The sequence below is a fragment of the Ambystoma mexicanum genome, chromosome 3p, assembly GCF_040938575.1.
Source record: "Ambystoma mexicanum isolate Mex_15411 chromosome 3p, UKY_AmexF1_1, whole genome shotgun sequence".
In the NCBI taxonomy this organism is placed as follows: domain Eukaryota; kingdom Metazoa; phylum Chordata; class Amphibia; order Caudata; family Ambystomatidae; genus Ambystoma; species Ambystoma mexicanum.
In genome coordinates, this window is record NC_090925.1 from 638,729,665 (window position 1) to 638,742,586 (window position 12,922).

The 12,922-nt window shown below is 48.0% G+C and overlaps 1 long non-coding RNA gene across 1 annotated transcript in view; it reads left to right on the top strand.

The window, feature by feature from the left end:
• The first annotated feature begins 1,518 nt into the window (after positions 1-1,518).
• Positions 1,519-12,922, top strand: part of LOC138580679 (uncharacterized) — a 71,470-nt gene continuing 60,066 nt past the window's right edge. The window contains exon 1 of the long non-coding RNA XR_011304321.1: positions 1,519-1,986. This is a non-coding gene — a long non-coding RNA (uncharacterized lncRNA). The remainder of the gene's footprint in view (positions 1,987-12,922) is intronic.

The window sequence follows — 12,922 nt, forward strand, 5'->3', positions numbered from 1 at the left end:
CGGATTGCCTGGTTCAGCGTCCGATCTGTCCTTGTGGCACAATGAGGAAATGCATAAAGGTGGTGAATCGAGCCCATCGAGAGATGGCTGCCATCTCGGCTAAGAGAAGTCACGTGGGGGTAGACTGGCCCAAAGGGAAATCTGGAGATTTCCCAGTAGGCCTCTGCACCCTGGACCTCTTTTGGGTGGCATTTCCAAATGTTCTCATAGGAAAAGTGTTGGAAGTGTAATATTGGGCCGCTGTGACAAAACATTCCAGGGTCTCTTTTGGTTCCCAGTGCACCCCTGGTGTCAAATTGTGAAAGTATCACAATGTGCTTTTGGATTGTAATTGTAATCCTGAAATCTTGTCAGTTAGGAAGATGTAATCTCCCCCTGCAGTCACGGTTAGCATTCTGCACGTGGCCACCCTCCCTTTTCCCAAAACCAGAAGGGATGTTTAAATTTAAAAAAACCCTTGGGGGCAGAGGACCCTATTCCGGGACAGTGCCTACAAAACCAGGATGGCCAGCCCCCTGTTGTGGAGCTGACCGCAACAGGGACGACCAATCTGGTGGAGATGGCCTTAGGAGCAGGTGTGGGGAATGAGCAGTCCGTTCGGGAGATGGCTTCCGGATCAGGGAGACCCCGGAAGATCCGAAGTCACGAAGCAATTGCACCCACGAAAAGCACATGGCCGGCTCACTTCTGCAACCTTTTTGAACTTGCCCCATACCGCATTGGGGACATTTACCCTAAACCCCAAACAGCGCCGCCTATGGGCACTAGAACGCATTGAGCATGTCCGCAACCTGCGGATGCCTCTGGAAGTCTGCGGGGCCTGGCTTGGGTGGAGGCAGTCATATAACGGACAGAAAATGACCGAATTTTGCAGACACTCCTGGAAAATAGTCCCATTTCCCCGGGAGGCCACAAAAAGGGTGGCGGCCGGGAGCTCAGTTTGGTCTGTGCCAGTTGCAGACCCTGACTTCCCCAATGTTGGGAGTTATTTGTCTCGAATGTTTCCTAGTTGTGTGTGGGTGGGGGGGGGGGCTACGCAGGGGCAGGAGAGCGCGAAACCTTGCGTGCCGTATTAAGAGCATCTCTTGCGCTCGAGCGCTCTCGGTCCGGTCACTGGTGGCGAAGAATTCGCTCCTTGCACGGTCCCATTCTCAGGCCTCTGCGTGTTCCCAGATGGTGGGGGGGCGGGGCCGAGGAAATGATGTGCAGCGCTCGACATGTCCCCTCTCCATCCCATGCATCCTCAGTAACTGGAAGCAATCATAGACCCCAATCCCCGCACCGCAACCCCCACTTTCTCCTCACTGCTTAATGGCGTCGGCTGAACACAAGGGGTGAGCCCCCCCCCTCCACCCACGTATTAAACAGCTTGTATCTGGAGCTCCCTTCAGAGTGCGTACTGAAAACGCTGAGTGTCATGATGATGGGAATAGAGGGGTCTGGCGCTCCCCCCACTCCCCGCCCCCACTCCCCACTCTCTCCCTCAGATTTTAACAGCTTCCACATGGAGGGCTGGAATCCCAGGCCGAGCCGCCAGCATTGTCTGAAATCTCCAAATTTAGAAGAAATATGAAAACCGTCGAGCTCCCCTTCCTTAGGGGGTAAGGCCCACTTCGGGCTGAACTTGTCGCAGGTCAAGTCGAGGAGGGGCTCCATCACGTGACCCGGCCCTTGGCGCCTCGGCCAATGGCGCGCCCAGGAGGCTTTGACAGATGGGCCTGGCCTCCTTTCCTTCAGCTCATATAAGGTAAAACAAAAAGAATTCTCCCCACAGCTTCGGAGCATCGCCCCTGGAACAGGGTCCAGAGAGGGAGGGCCGCGCCCCGTCACCCTTCGACGTCCAGCGCACGCGGTTTTAAAAACCCCCGCGGGTTCGCTCGAAGACTCCCAGTTGAGGCCCATGTTTGAGACTACGAGGTGGTACTGTTCTGGAGGCCTAGTTGAAAAAAATGCGCGGAACCGGAGAGGGCTCCAAGAATACATCAGGTATGTACGACATGGTCAATGGATACTAGGAAACTGCCTCTTCAACATGTGGCTCAATGTACAGGCCCCCCTTAATATATTCAGGTATTACTTGCGCTCACTTTAGACCCACAAATGTTGTCAGTGTGTGCTACATAGCTAAGAGAGCTGTACAGAGAAATACGGTGATGCGCCCAGGATCACAATATTTGGTTTGATAGGGCAACCTGATTTGGACCACACAGCTCCTGCCTCGACACTACCTACTAAATGACATCCCTATTACAAGGTGACTGTGTTTGAAACCTACACAATAATCTAGGCGGGCGCGGCGAGGGCCACGCGAGCGGGAAAGGTTAGGTAATCGTGTGATGCGCCGAGCCTTCCATCGCTAAAGCACAACTTGACATTGAGGAGCCCTCAAGTGTGGGTCCGGCTAAGATAGGTGCACTCTCATTGCTTACTGGAGCGGAACGCCCGCTGGGATAATGCACCTGCTGCAGAGAGCCGAGTGTACTCTGAAGAGTGCACGTTTGAATCTCTGGCGGGGAACCAAGCATCTCAGCCTTCAGGGGTCGTTAAAAGAAACACCAACCACTGAGGTGGGCGAAAGAGGCAACCTGGCTGTGTGTTAGCATTTCCCCAGAGTCGCAAACCAGCCAGCAAGTATTTTTAAAACCAACAATATTCATTTAGTGCACATGATAACCTCTTTGCTGATGACAGAGTACTTGGTTACTTGTTCGCAATGCACACGACGGGGCAGCACTGTGCCCAAGAGGCTTGCCACCTGTGACGGCTTCCTTAATAGTATTAATAATGATCTTTTTTTACAGAGCACGTAACAGACTGGGCTATCCCTTGGTGCCTAATTGGCAGGGGGTATGGACCAGCTCAAGGGATAAAGCATATCGCACCAGCACAAGCTTGAAAGCCTGCAGCGTTGGAACCTGTGACCAAGAGGTTACATGCAGATCTCAGCCGGAGGCGCGCAACCCACTGAGATTTCTTACCTCTTTATTTGATCCCTAATTCAGTAATCCAGTCATGTCGTGCGTAAGCGATCACTCGCATGGCACCAGATCCCCCAGGTTCGCGTGCAGGGGCGCACATGGGGTGTGTTCGGCGGGCTCTGGGCAGAAGAAAGTCACGCACACTTCTCGATTTCAAGCCCCTGGGCTTCAATGTTTCCGAGGCTTGTCTGGGGCACCCGGGAGCATGCACAGCAAGGTGGCCCTCGACAGTTTTCTGTGTTTGTGACTATCCCATGAACACAATGCTGGCAGCCACACTCCTAAAGCAGGCAAAACCCCAAGATCTGCATTTACGGGAGGCTGGGTACTTTCTCATTCATGCGCCCGAGGCCTGAATGCCACCCGCGGCCCTGAGAGGGTGACAGTAGACATTGGACATTGTCACTTGGCACTAGGATAAATACACCTACAGACTGAAGGAGGGGTCATGATCTGCGGATAATGACCCCATCCCAAGTGGCGGAGGGTAAGGGCCATTGTCCCAAGTGATGAGGAACTCTCTGGCAGTCTTTAAGACTCTTAGCACATGATGTAATACGTTATTTGAAATGCGCTTAATTTAATACCTGGGGGTTTCTAAGCGCGGGCCCGGGGATCAAACGTGTGTTGCTCCGCGTTGCCTTGCTTCCAAGGCGAGCGCGTTGCCCCTGAGCTATCCTCCTGAGATCCTGGGAGCTGTGCAACTGAAAACAAAAGTTGATGATTTTAGGCTGCTGCTCAAGTGAGAATGTTTGCAATAAGAACTACACTAGAGACTAGAGACAGCATTCTGAGAATTCTGATTGGCTCAGAAGAGGTAAACGATACTTTATAGACCCAGCCCTGAAGGCCAAACCGGGAATTAAGGTCCCCGAAGACCGAGTCTTTTTTGGAGGGGGCGTGTGTGTGTGTATTTGCGTATGTACACCCCTGCGTATGGTATGTGCGCGCGCATTGCCTGTGCTTAATGCTTGTGTTAGGTTTTGAAGCAGTTTAGGACCTTAAACTCTCTGTTGAGCAACAGTGCAGTTTGACCCTGTAATTTGGGGAACTGTTCCCCACCGTTAAATCACAGGGAAGATATCGGCGTGCAAACACATATCCTCTGTGTGTAGACTAGTTCAACGGTGGGGATTGGCTTATGAGAGAAACAACGAGGATATTAATTCAATGGTACTAACTTCACATGATAATGATGCCCCTGGCCTGTGTCGCGCGCCTTCTTGAGATCCACACACATCCTGCTTGTTTTTCCTGTACCCCACGCGGGAGAGGGTTCTTATGGGAGAACTGGAGGGTCTGTGCTGGGAAGTCTGGGGCTTCGCCCCTTGTCACCGACACTGCATACTTGGTTATTTCCAAGGCGGTCTTTGAGACCTACCACGAGGAGAGCCGACAGGCCCGGTTATTGATAGGTCACTTGACTCCGTTTTGGTGTGGTGCTCATCGGACGTGTGAGGGGACATGGGGCGGCTGTATTATTTGATACGCTGCAGGACCCGCTATAGGTACCTGTGAACTTGGAGTGTCTCCCCTGGTAGTGTTTTCTTCATGTGAGCCATTTTATAGTGGCCATTTATTTCATAGAACCTGCGTGTATTACATTTCCACATGTCTTGCACATGTTTTGTCAATGATGGACGCCCCTGTGAAGGGGACGGCGTCCTGATTTCGACGTGTGTCCCTTTTTGCATGGTTTGTTCTAGAACCTGAACTCCTTATGTGTCCTTTATGCAAACTCCTACATTATGTGTCCCCTTTCTGTGATCTGAGGCCTTCAGTGGGTTTTCTTAACAGTAAGTTCTATATGTGTTTCCTCTCTGTTACAAAAGCATGTGTGTCTCCTTTGCATGATTTGTATGTCTCTCTTGCCTGCGGGAAGACCCCCTGTGTGCATTGCCTACCTTTGAACGTAGCCTCAGCAGCGCCTTTACATAACGTGCGCCCATTTTCTTACGCTTGCCTTCCATATCATCACCAAGGGTCTCTTAATAACAAAACACGCCCTTATATGTCACCTGCTTTCAATATTAGCCATTCTGTCACCTATGATATAGGCCACTCTATATATCGCCTTTCTTCGATATTAGTCTGTGTCTCCTTACTATAATATTAGCCTTTACATAGGCCCCCCCCGCCTTAAATATAGCCCACGTGTCTCTTCTCTACGATATGGCGCCTTACTTTAATATTAGCCCTTATATGTCACTTCGTTTTGATACTATGATGTATGTGTCGCCTCCCTTTGGTATTAGCCACTGTGTCCAATGGCTATGATGTATATGTCGCCTCCCTTTGGCATTAGCCACTGTGTCCAATGGCTATGATGTATATGCCGCCTCCCTTTGGTATTAGCCACTGTGTACAATGGCTATGATGTATGTGTCGCCTCCCTTTGGTATTAGCCACTGTGTCCAATGGCTATGATGTATGTGTCGCCTCCCTTTGGTATTAGCCACTGTGTCCAATGGCTATGATGTATATGTCGCCTCCCTTTGGCATTAGCCACTGTGTCCAATGGCTATGATGTATATGCCGCCTCCCTTTGGCATTAGCCACTGTGTACAATGGCTGTGATGTATATGCCGCCTCCCTTTGGTATTAGCCACTGTGTCCAATGGCTATGATGTATATGTCGCCTCCCTTTGGCATTAGCCACTGTGTCCAATGGCTGTGATGTATATGTCGCCTCCCTTTGGCATTAGCCACTGTGTACAATGGCTATGATGTATGTGTCGCCTGCCTTTGGCATTAGCCACTGTGTACAATGGCTGTGATGTATGTGTCGCCTCCCTTTGGCATTAGCCACTGTGTCGAATGGCTATGATGTATATGTCGCCTCCCTTTGGTATTAGCCACTGTGTCCAATGGCTATGATGTATATGTCACCTCCCTTTGGTATTAGCCACTGTGTACAATGGCTGTGATGTATATGCCGCCTCCCTTTGGTATTAGCCACTGTGTCCAATGGCTATGATGTATATGTCGCCTCCCTTTGGTATTAGCCACTGTGTCCAATGGCTGTGATGTATATGTCGCCTCCCTTTGGTATTAGCCACTGTGTGCAATGGCTATGATGTATATGTCGCCTCCCTTTGGTATTAGCCACTGTGTGCAATGGCTGTGATGTATATGTCACCTCCCTTTGGTATTAGCCACTGTGTCCAATGGCTATGATGTATATGTCGCCTCCCTTTGGTATTAGCCACTGTGTACAATGGCTGTGATGTATATGCCGCCTCCCTTTGGTATTAGCCACTGTGTCCAATGGCTATGATGTATATGTCGCCTCCCTTTGGTATTAGCCACTGTGTCGAATGGCTGTGATGTATATGTCACCTCCCTTTGGTATTAGCCACTGTGTCCAATGGCTATGATGTATATGTCACCTCCCTTTGGTATTAGCCACTGTGTGCAATGGCTGTGATGTATATGTCACCTCCCTTTGGTATTAGCCACTGTGTCCAATGGCTGTGATGTATATGCCGCCTCCCTTTGGTATTAGCCACTGTGTCCAATGGCTATGATGTATATGCCGCCTCCCTTTGGTATTAGCCACTGTGTCCAATGGCTATGATGTATATGCCGCCTCCCTTTGGTATTAGCCACGGTGTCCAATGGCTATGATGTATATGTCACCTCCCTTTGGTATTAGCCACTGTGTCCAATGGCTGTGATGTATATGCCGCCTCCCTTTGGTATTAGCCACTGTGTCCAATGGCTGTGATGTATATGTCGCCTCCCTTTGGTATTAGCCACTGTGTCGAATGGCTGTGATGTATATGTCACCTCCCTTTGGTATTAGCCACTGTGTCCAATGGCTATGATGTATATGTCACCTCCCTTTGGTATTAGCCACTGTGTGCAATGGCTGTGATGTATATGTCACCTCCCTTTGGTATTAGCCACTGTGTACAATGGCTGTGATGTATATGTCACCTCCCTTTGGTATTAGCCACTGTGTCCAATGGCTATGGTGTATATGTCACCTCCCTTTGGTATTAGCCACTGTGTCCAATGGCTGTGATGTATATGTCGCCTCCCTTTGGTATTAGCCACTGTGTCCAATGGCTATGATGTATGTGTCACCTCCCTTTGGTATTAGCCACTGTGTCCAATGGCTGTGATGTATATGTCACCTCCCTTTGGTATTAGCCACTGTGTCCAATGGCTGTGATGTATATGTCGCCTCCCTTTGGTATTAGCCACTGTGTCCAATGGCTATGATGTATATGTCACCTCCCTTTGGTATTAGCCACTGTGTTCAATGGCTGTGATGTATATGTCACCTCCCTTTGGTATTAGCCACTGTGTCCAATGGCTATGGTGTATATGTCACCTCCCTTTGGTATTAGCCACTGTGTCCAATGGCTATGGTGTATATGCCGCCTCCCTTTGGTATTAGCCACTGTGTCCAATGGCTGTGATGTATATGTCGCCTGCCTTGGATAGCAGTCCCTGTGACTCTTGATCATGACACACGCCTCTGCATAGATTGCCTGTCTTTGGCATTGGCCGAGCCCCCTTACTATGATATCCCCATGTATGCACTGACTGCCTTTGATATCAACCCCAATGCCTCATGGCTATTATATTATCCATATATGTCGCTGGGCTTCGTAGTTAGCCTCCGTGTCTACGCTGTATCTGCTGCCAGCATTCGATGTTACCCCCATCCCCCATCTCCCTTCTATGCAATGAGCCCCATGTATGCACTGTCCACACTATGATGTTACCCCAGCATATGTTGCCTATTAGTGCCTGCATCCCCTATTGGAATAAAGGACCTTCGTGTGGCTTCTGTATTCCATACGAGTCCCTATGTCTCCTTCATTGGGAATCCGTCGGGGGAAATGGCGCTCCGCCTTCGATGTTAGCCACTGCATCCCTACTGAGATGTAAGCTGTGTGCATTCAGGACAGCCTCGACGACAGCCATTTTTAAATAAATCAGAGCTATTTAGGTCTTTTTATCCTTCCTGCCATCGTCTTTAATTATATGTCGCCCTTGTCTAATTGTAAGCGCTCTGATGCCTGCAGGCTTCGGCGCTATAAAAGCATATAAATAAATAAATACACGTCGCCTCGCTTTGACACTCGTGTGTGCATTCATGCACTCATCAAAACTACTCTCTAGGGCCTGATTCATAGAATGTTTATCTCGGTGCAAAGTGGCTTTTCACTGCCAGCAAACACCCTGGTTCCCGGAGCAGTGAAAATTGTATTTTTGCAGTGCAGAGTGACTTTGCACCGACTTTGCACTGGAGCAAAGCCACCTTGTACTGAAAAAATAAACTTTGCACCACTCTGTGAATCAGGGTGTTTTCTGGCAGTGAAAAGCCACTTTGCACCAGTGCAAAGTCACTTTGCACCGCGTTACTGGTTTCATGAATCCACCCTGTCTCCACCACCAGGCCAACCAGATCCCCGTACACCAACATGCTCTCTGTGCCACTAGTGAAAAGAGTAAAAGCGGGTGGGTCCAGCTTCCCCTACCTCGCGCCCACCCTCTGGAATGCCCTACCTCCCACCATCCGTGGCGAGGACTCCCTCACCACCTTCTGCAAAACACTGAAAACTACCCTCTTCACATAAGGACCTACACATCAGCACAAATACTTATCATTTAGGTTTGTAATTATAGCCCAAATGCTATATTTGTAACAACAGTATGATTTCCTGTACTACTCATAATGTGTCAACAATCGCTATCATATGTACCATGTAACTAAGTTATTGCAAGTAACAGCGCCTCAATGCCCCCGGGCTGCTTGCGCGCTATATAAATTTAAATAAATAAATAAATAAATAAATGAATCATGGCCCTGAGTGGCACCGCCCAATGATATAACTCCCTGCACATGGCACGTGCTTCCCATGCGTTTCCTTACTATCTCTGTATCAGCTGCCTGTTATCACATTTACCAGAATATACATTTCGGTGGTCTTTGGCATCAGCCAGTGTGTCATTCACATGGTATTAACATCTGCATAAATCATCTGATTTCCGTATTGGCCCCTCGGACCTTTTTTTGTGTATATTTGCACAATAGATATCACCACTGCTTCTATCTTTAAAGTGTGCGTTGTGAAGTAGTGTTGCAATGTGAGTTAAGGCTCCAGTTGCACAGCGATGGCGTGTGCTTCGGTTAGTGAAATGATATTGGCATTGCCAACACTTGCGGACTTCGCTCTTTGAGATTGTAGCAGCAAGCTGGCATTAGCCTTAATGTTCGAGGTCCCAGCCCTTGTAGACTTCACCCTTTTCAAGGTTAACTTAACTCTTATGAAAAATGCTTTTGTGTCCACTGATTTCTTCTTTTGTTATGTTTCGTGTCTTTGTGTGTCTATTCGTGTGCATTTATTGTTGTATGTGCATTTTGTTCTACTTGTGCGTTGGTTTTTTGTTTGTTTTTCCAAATCCATGTGTATTTGCCGTGCGAGTTGTCTGGGCTCACGTGCATCCCATGCTTACTGTATGTTCATGGCATATTGTGTGCATGGATACATTGGAGAAATGTGTTGCCAAATATATTTTGTTTTCGTTTGAGGGTTCTATGAAAACCCCAATGCAAAAAGACCTTATGTCCAACACTATTTTTTTTGGCAACGCCCTTGTCAAAAAAAAATAGTCTGTGTTTGGATGCGTCCCGGTCCGTTTGCTGCCAAATCTGCCCCACTTACATGGACGAGGGCAAAGGTTACAGCGGAAAACATCTTCTCATTTTGCAGTGTAAAGTGTTATATAACCTTACACATGTACATACATGTCTATGTATAAAGCTATGAGTGTGGTGCTATCGTAATGTGATTCCCAGCACAGTCTCCAACTATGAAAAAAAACGAGTCCCCTACACATGTGTGCCCATCACACCGTAGGAGTGGATTGCTGCCCTGCTCCGAGCTCTGATTAGCAAACCATTTGCGGCATTGATTACCATATCAGGTGTGGGCACTCATTCATACTCCATTCTTTGCCCTAAGGCCTTTCCTTGCGCTGGATGCCATTCTACACACATATCCTACCCACGGCTGATCACCATCCAATGCCGGCATCTGGTTCACACCTAGTACCAGTTCCTGATTCCCATTGCCTTGTCAGCCTGGTTCGCCATCTCATCTCCAGGATTGGTCACCGCTTCACAAACACGTTACTCCTGGTACCTTTTACATCTAATTTACAACATTCATGCGCGTCCCATTCCTGGCGCTGCTTCTTCTCTCAGTCTTCTCAGGCCAAGCACTGAATCCCATGATCCCATATCATTTGCAACACTCATTCCCAGCACATACTTCATTCCAACTCCTTTCCTTTTTTCCTAATCCTAAATTGCCCTTCATTTTCTTCTCATGTTTCGGTCAAACACACAGTTATTAAGCCAGGAATTCTCTTTTCCATCATTGGATCAATCAGATTGCCCATTCTGCGTCTATTCTATTCCCACTCCATCCCCAGCTCTAGATCTGTCCAAATCCCAACACTGATTCCCACCTCATCCATAGCTCTTTATCTGTCCAATTTCCAAAACTAAATCCCACCTCATTCCCAGCTCTGATTCTGTCCAAATCACAACACTGATTCCCACCTCATTCATAGCCCTTTATCTGTCCAATTTCCAAAACTAAATCCCATCTCATTCCTAGCTCTGAATTTGTCAAATTCCCAACACTGATTCCCACCTCGTCCCTAGCCCTGTATCTGTCCAATTTCCAAAACTAAATCCCACCTTATTCCTAGCTCTGAATTTGTCAAATTCCCAACACTGATTCCCATCTCATCCATAGCCCTTTAGCTGTCCAATTTCCAAAACGAAATCCCACCTCATTCCCAGCTCTGATTCTGTCCAAATCCCAACACTGATTCCCACCTCGTCACTAGCCCTGTATCTGTCCAATTTCCAAAACTAAATGCCACTTCATTCCTAACTCTGAATCTGTCCAATTCCCAACAATCTTGCCCACCTCATCCCCTAGCCCTATATCTGTCCAAATTCCAAACCTCAATCCCGTTGTATTCCAACTTCGGAATCTGTCCACGTCCCAACAACCATAGCCACCTCACCCCTAGCACTGTATCCATCCAAATTACAAAAGTAAATCCCACCTCATTCCCAGCTCTAAATCTGTCAATTTTCCAGCGAAGAATATTTCCTCATCCCTGGCTCTATATCTGTCCAATTTCCTCACTAGTCCTGACCATCCACCTGATGCAGTCTTCCTGTGCCCCGCATCACCCTTTTCCCAAGTTCCACTTTTGTGCCTGTCACTATGCAGCAGACCCCTTCCGAGTGTTGCTAATATACTCTTGGAAAGGTGGAAGCAGTCACTAAGCCTCAGCACGTAAAAAGGGGTAGGCAATCACTGTGCTCCTGGCCGCTCTGCTCTTCACTGTGCCGTGCTGGGCACTCTATGCTGTCACCCGGCTCCTGCTAATGGCCAATGGTCTTAGTGACCCCCACTATGGGCCAACCCATCTGGTAATAGCTCTACACCGACCTTGAAGGCCTTTGCTTCCCTTGGGCCTATCAGCCTGGGGTGGTGTTATTACCCTCCATGTCCGTCCAGTGAGGCAGCCTCTTACGCTTCATTAGCATAGCCTATACTAACGATGCCCGTTAAAGTATTCGTTGAGTACCTCAGAGACACTCCTCTTTTACTGACTGTCCATAGGCTACATTCAGGAACTGGCAAAATATGTGGTCATCTCAAATGCATATTAATCAGCCTCACGCTGTGTACTCTTGTGCTATGCAATGTAGATCAGAGGACGAATCAGCACAATAAGTGAAACAGACATTACTGAAGTGATCAACAGTAACATTTCATAGGACATGTGTTTTGGGTTGTGACATTCCATTGTCACGCCTCTGCATGGTTCGTATTGTTTAATGCTCCTTGCTTAATCCTCTGGATTCACACCTATACTTATATGAACACTTAGCTTTGGGTCTTATGTAGAGCACTCGCCCCTTGGTGGCAGTGAACCCCATAAAATCTTTCTTCTATCCCAACCCTGGAGCCGCCTCCTGGCATCTAGGCTGGGGGCATTCCTGTCAGAAGGCCCAGTGCTGAGACTCACCCTCACCTGCAGGGGCACGTAGTCCACCCTGGCAAACTAACTATTTAAGTACGCCTGTGGGCTTCTGTGGTGGGGGACAGTTTTTGCGGGATTCTGCGACCCCCTCGGCATAGCTCCCTCTCACACACCGGAGCAAGTAACCCACTAGCCCCCGTTGCCCTTTACGCCTTTGACACTCTGGCACCCTGAAATCGTCTTGGTGTTTCCTTTAGTTTTAAAATCTCGATGTAGCAGAAGCAATTTTTCTCACTCCCAAACTTCCCTTTTAAAGCGGACCCTCGGATTTAGGAAGATGTTTTAGGTGGCAAGTGCTCTTTGAATCTAACCTACAACATAACATATTTCCCAACCCATTCTAGTGCTTCTGTAATGATAATCCAGAGTCATTCATTTTACTCCCATTTTAGTTCTTCTGTCATGGTAATCCAGAGTCATTCACCTTAAACCAATTCTAGTACTTCTGAAATGGTAATTCAGAGTCATTCACCTTACTCCCATTCTAGTGCTTCTGTATGGTAATCCAGAGTCATTCACCTTGAACCCATTCTAGTGCTTCTGTAATGGTAATCCAGAGTCATTTACCTTAAACCCAGTCTAGTGCTTCTGTAATGATGATCTAGAGTCATTCACTTTACTCCCATTCTAGTGCTTCTGCAATGGTAATCCAGGGTCATTCACCCTACTCCCATTCTAGTGATTCTGTAGCAGGAATTCAGAGGCATTCACCTTTCACCCATTCTGGTGTAATGTAATAGTAATTTCGAGTCATTCACCCTAGACCAATTCTAGTGTTTCTGTAATGGTAATTCAGAGTCATTCACCTTAAATCCATTCTAGTCCTTCTGTAGCAGTAATTCAGTCATTCA